The sequence below is a fragment of the Podarcis vaucheri genome (assembly GCF_965113315.1).
Source record: "Podarcis vaucheri genome assembly, chromosome: 2".
Lineage (NCBI taxonomy): Eukaryota > Metazoa > Chordata > Lepidosauria > Squamata > Lacertidae > Podarcis > Podarcis vaucheri.
Window position 1 is genome coordinate 91,641,922 of NC_138760.1, and position 5,890 is coordinate 91,647,811.

Genomic DNA, 5,890 nt, shown 5'->3' on the forward strand with positions numbered 1-5,890 from the left:
TCTGATATTTGTTGGATGTTTATGGGTATATAAAAATGATCACTTTAAGCTTAGCACATTTTATAGCATAGATGCATTGTCTATGTTAAATCTCTGTTTCCCCATCCTGAGATAGTTTGGAGCATACATCTAAAATAATTAAGTAGATGTGGTCACATCCAAGATGCAAGCAGGTTGTTTTATGCAAACTGCTTAAAGATGTTAACAATTAAGCAGTATACAAATCATGTTAAATAAAAACAAAAATAAAGTAAATGAATTCCTTAAAGAGAAGGAACAGACTTAAGATCAGAACTTCAGCATTTAATTATTGGCTGGATCTTTTGAGCTGCATTGAATTTGAGGCTGGTAGGTGAAGGACTGAGGTTCAGTGGCAGAGCTCTGCTTTGCATGCAAAAGGTTCCAGGTTCAATCCCTGGCAACTCCCAGTAGAGCTGGGAGAGATTCCTGTCTGAAATGCCATAGGGCTGCTGCCAGTCAGTGCAGGGACCATATTGAGGCAGATCAATCAGTGGTCTGGCTCAGTCTAATACAACCTCCTGTGTTCTAGGGACTAAGTGAGGACTTCCAGTCAATACAACAACAAAAGTGATTCTTTTTGTTAATGCTTAGCATTGTCTACACTGACTGGCAGGGGTAGCCCCATGTAGAGAGCATTGCAGTAGTCCAAGAGGGAGATAACCAGAGCATGCACCACTCTGGCGAGACAGTCCGTGGGCAGGTAGGGTCTCAGCTGGCAGAAATCAGATGCTCTGCCATTGTGCACAAGAATATCTTAGATCCATAATATGCATGATCAAGTTGGCTTGTTTTGCAGTGTTTCATTCATGCATCCATGCACATCCAGAAACAAAGGTGGGGGTGGGAATGATCTGAAGGAATGGACAGCTGCAGCATGCTATTCTACTGGTATAATTAAATCAAGGAAGTTGTTGTTGCTATTGTTGTTGTTGAATAATTTCTATGCTCCCCATCTGACTGGGTTGCCCCAGTCACTCTGGGTGGCTTCCAACAAATATAGTTAAAACTGGAATGCAGGAGGAATGGCTGGAGGAATAGAATGGGAAAAATCTGCCCATCCCTGATTATTGGCTTTCATTTTCACATGGAGTTATGAGGAGAACCTTGTTTCAGGCTAACATTTTGGCTGAAGATCCAATGCTGTTTTTATTAGCAGCCTGTGAAATGCTTTCCAGAATTACCAAGTCTGCATGTGACATTTTTCTTCTTCTTCATTTACATGGCATTATAACAGATTCAACTTAATAAATTAAATTTGACAGATGATTAGTCCATAATGTGGTGCAATCACTTCTGGTATTTGAAAGAAAAATGGAAAATGGACAGGGTATTTAACTCTGACAGATCTGCTCTGTGTATAATGGGCAATGCCTTTAGCCTCAAAGACATTAGGACATCAGGAAGGATGCACAGAATAATTATATCTCCATTCCCAGATAAGGGTCTAGTGAACAAAGCTGGTGGCTGGAACGATAAAAAAGAGACCTGGATCAGAATGAAAGAAGATTCTTCTGAAAGAAGATTCTTACGAGGGTGTGGTTGTGGGTTGATCCTGATGTTCCTAATCAAGTCCTGATTCCCAATATCTTGTGAATAATATTAATTTTCAAAGGACTTTTGACTTTACAGGAATGTACATTTGTTCTAAGTTTTATACAGTGGTACCTCAGGTTAAGTACTTAATTCATTCTGGAGGTCCGTACTTAACCTGAAACTGTTCTTAACCTGAAGCACCACTTTAGCTAATGGGGTCTCCTGCCGCCGCCACGCCGCCGGAGCACAATTTCTGTTCTCATCCTGAAGCAAAGTTCTTAACCTGAAGCACTATTTCTGGGTTAGTGGAGTCATAGAATCATAGAATCATAAAATCATAGAATCATAGAATCATAGAGTTGGAAGAGACCACAAGGGCCATCGAGTCCAACCCCCTGCCAAGCAGGAAACACCATCAGAGCACTCCTGACATATGGTTGTCAAGCCTCTGCTTAAAGACCTCCAAAGTAGGAGACTCCACCACACTCCTTGGCAGCAAATTCCACTGTCGAACAGCTCTTACTGTCAGGAAGTTCTTCCTAATGTTTAGGTGGAATCTTCTTTCTTGTAGTTTGGATCCATTGCTCCGTGTCCGCTTCTCTGGAGCAGCAGAAAACAACCTTTCTCCCTCCTCTATATGACATCCTTTTATATATTTGAACATGGCTATCATATCACCCCTTAACCTCCTCTTCTCCAGGCTAAACATGCCCAGCTCCCTTAGCCGTTCCTCATAAGGCATCGTTTCCAGGCCTTTGACCATTTTGGTTGCCCTCCTCTGGACACGTTCCACTTTGTCAGTGTCCTTCTTGAACTGTGGTGCCCAGAACTGGACACAGTACTCCAGGTGAGGTCTGACCAGAGCAGAATACAGTGGCACTATTACTTCCCTTGATCTAGATGCTATACTCCTATTGATGCATCCCAGAATTGCATTGGCTTTTTTAGCTGCCGCATCACACTGTTGGCTCATGTCAAGTTTGTGGTCAACCAAGACTCCTAGATCCTTTTCACATGTACTGCTCTCAAGCCAGGTGTCCCCCATCTTGTATTTGTGCCTCTCATTTTTTTTTGCCCAAGTGCAATACTTTACATTTCTCCCTGTTAAAATTCATCTTGTTTGTTTTGGCCCAGTTCTCTAATTTGTCAAGGTCGTTTTGAAGTGTGATCCTGTCCTCTGGGGTGTTAGCCACCCCTCCCAGTTTGGTGTCATCTGCAAATTTGATCAGGATGCCCTTGAGTCCATCATCCAAGTCGTTGATAAAGATGTTGAATAAGACCGGGCCCAAGACAGAACCCTGTGGCACCCCACTAGTCACTCTTCTCCAGGATGAAGAGGAACCATTGATGAGCACCCTCTGGGTTCGGTCAGTCAGCCAGTTACAAATCCACTGAGTGGTAGCATAGTCAAGACCACATTTTACCAGCTTCTTTACAAGAATATCATGGGGCACCTTGTCAAATGCCTTGCTGAAATCAAGGTAGGCTACATCCACTGCGTTCCCTTCATCTACCAGGCTTGTAATTCTGTCAAAAAACGAGATCAGGTTAGTCTGACATGACTTATTTTTCAGAAATCCATGCTGACTATTGGTGATCACAGCATTCCTTTCTAGGTGCTCACAGACTGCTTGCTTAATGATCTGCTCCAGAATCTTCCCTGGTATTGATGTCAGACTGACTGGGCGGTAATTATTTGGGTCCTCTCTTTTCCCCTTTTTGAAAATAGGGACAACATTTGCCCTCCTCCAGTCTGCCGGGACTTCGCCTGTTCTCCAGGAATTCTCAAAGATGACTGCCAGTGGTTCTGAGATCACATCTGCCAGTTCTTTTAATACTCTTGGATGCAGTTCATCTGGCCCTGGAGACTTGAATACATCTAAACTAGCCAAATATTCTTGTACTATCTCCTTAGTTATTCTGGGCTGTGTTTCCTTTGCTGAATCATTTGCTCCAAATTCTTCAGGTCGGGCATTGTTTTCTTTATCGGAGAAGACTGAGGCAAAGAAGGCATTGAGGAGTTCAGCCCTTTCTGTGTCCCCTGTTTGCATTTCACCATCTTCTCCTCTGAGTGACCCCACTGTTTCTTTGTTCTTCCTTTTGCTACGAACATACCCATAAAAGCCTTTTTTGTTGCTTTTAACCTCTCTAGCAAGCCTGAGTTCATTCTGTGCTTTAGCTTTTCTGACTTTGTGTCTACACGTGCTGGCTATTTCTTTGAATTCCTCTTTGGTGGTTTCCCCCCTTTTCCATTTTTTGTACACATCCTTTTTTAATCTTAATTCAGTTAAAAGTTCTTTAGATAGCCACCCTGGCTTCTTTAGGCACCTTCCATGTTTCCGTCTCATTGGTATTGCCTGACGTTGTGCTTTTACTATCTCCCTCTTAACAAACTCCCAGCCATCATGAACTCCCTTTTCTTTTAGTATTGCTGTCCATGGGATCTCACCCAGCACTTCCCTAAGTTTTATGAAGTCGGCTTTCTTAAAGTCAAGAAATTGAGTCCTAGTATGCTTGGCTGCTCCTTTCCGCTGTATAGTAAACTTCAGAAGAGCATGATCACTCGCGCCTAATGATCCTTCCACATCTACCCCACTAACCAGGTCATCGACATTGGTTAGGACCAGATCTAAAATGGCTGTTCCTCTTGTTGCTTCTCCCACTTTCTGGACAATGAAGTTGTCTGCAAGGCCAGTGAGGAATCTGTTTGACCTTATGCTCTTGGCTGAGTTTGACGTCCAACAAATATCCGGGTAATTGAAGTCCCCCATTACTACTATCTCCCTTCCTTTTGCATGCTTGGCCATCTGTTCCAGGAAGGCATCATCTATGTCCTCCGTTTGGCTTGGGGATCTATAGTAAACTCCCACAATGAGGTCTCTGTTATTCTTCTCTCCCTTAATTTTGACCCAAATGCTCTCACTTTGGCTTTGAGGTTCTAAATCTTGGATCTCTTCACAGGTATACACATCCCTGACATATAACGCCACTCCTCCTCCTTTCTTGTCTGGTCTGTTTCTCTGAAATAGATTGTATCCCCCCATTATTACATTCCAATCGTGGGACTTATCCCACCAGGTTTCAGTGATGCCTATTATGTCATATTTGGTTTGCTGTACCAAAAGCTCAAGCTCATCTTGTTTATTTCCCATGCTTTGCGCATTAGTGTACAGACATTGAAGTCCATTAATCATTCCCCCATGTCTCTTATTTAAGGATTTTTTCCTCCCACCACTAGGTCCGCGTGCTGTTTGCTCCATTTGGTCTATGACATCTGGATGATCATCTTCATTAATTGATAAACCCCTACCTTCAGGAGCACTGTCTCCCTCCCCCACATTAGTCAGTTTAGTCTGTAACCTGAAGCGTATGTAACCTGAAGCGTGTGTAACCGAGGTACCATTGTAAATGTATTTTTTTTTTTAAGCTACCCAAGCAGCATATATCATTCTACTTTGGGATGAGAACCCAACTATTATACTAATAACTAGTCTTAAGCTAAAACACCCCAATGTTGTCTGGAACACACTAGAAACAGAAATGGAAGAATCAAAAATTTACATGGGTTTAACCATTGTGGTGTAGTGGTTAGAATGTAGGGCTAGGACCTTGGAGACCAAAGTTCAAATACCTGTTCAGCCATGAAGCTCCCTGGATGGCCTTGGGCCTGCCACCATATCTCGAGTTCCTTGGAGGAAAAAGTGGGATAGAAATGTAACAATAAATAAATAAAATTGCGGTGAATTACTGTGTAGCAGGTGCAGTACTGTCACCGTGGCTATGGGAGAAGCACTACTGTATTGTGGTATTAATGATGTGAAGCCCTCCATCACAGGCTCAGGTTGTGTGTTTGTGTGTGTGTGTGTGTGTGTAAATAAACCATATATCCTAAAGACACCACAGTCTCCACTCTGCCTCATTCCAAAAGGAAACGTGAACCCTGGGCAAGCGCTTAGAACCCCTGGAATCTTGCGCAGCTTGGAGAATGGGGCAGTGTGAAAAATTATTTTATTGTTTTTTTCTGACATTGGTTGCAAACCATTTTATGAACCGAAAGAACATAAGAAGAGTCCTGTTGGGTCAGGTCACTGGCCCATCTAGTCCAGTAGTGGCCCATGGGAAGTCTGCCAGCAGAACCTGAGTGCAACAACACTCAGTCCACCTGCAGTCCCCAGCAGCTGGTTTTCAGAGGTTTACTGGCACCAGCCATGGGTGCAGAATACAACCATCATGGCTGGTAGCTATTGAAAGCCTTACCCTCCAAGAATTTGTCTAATCCTCTTTTAAAGCCATCCAAGTTGGTGACCATCACTACCTCTTGTTGGGGGCAAATTCC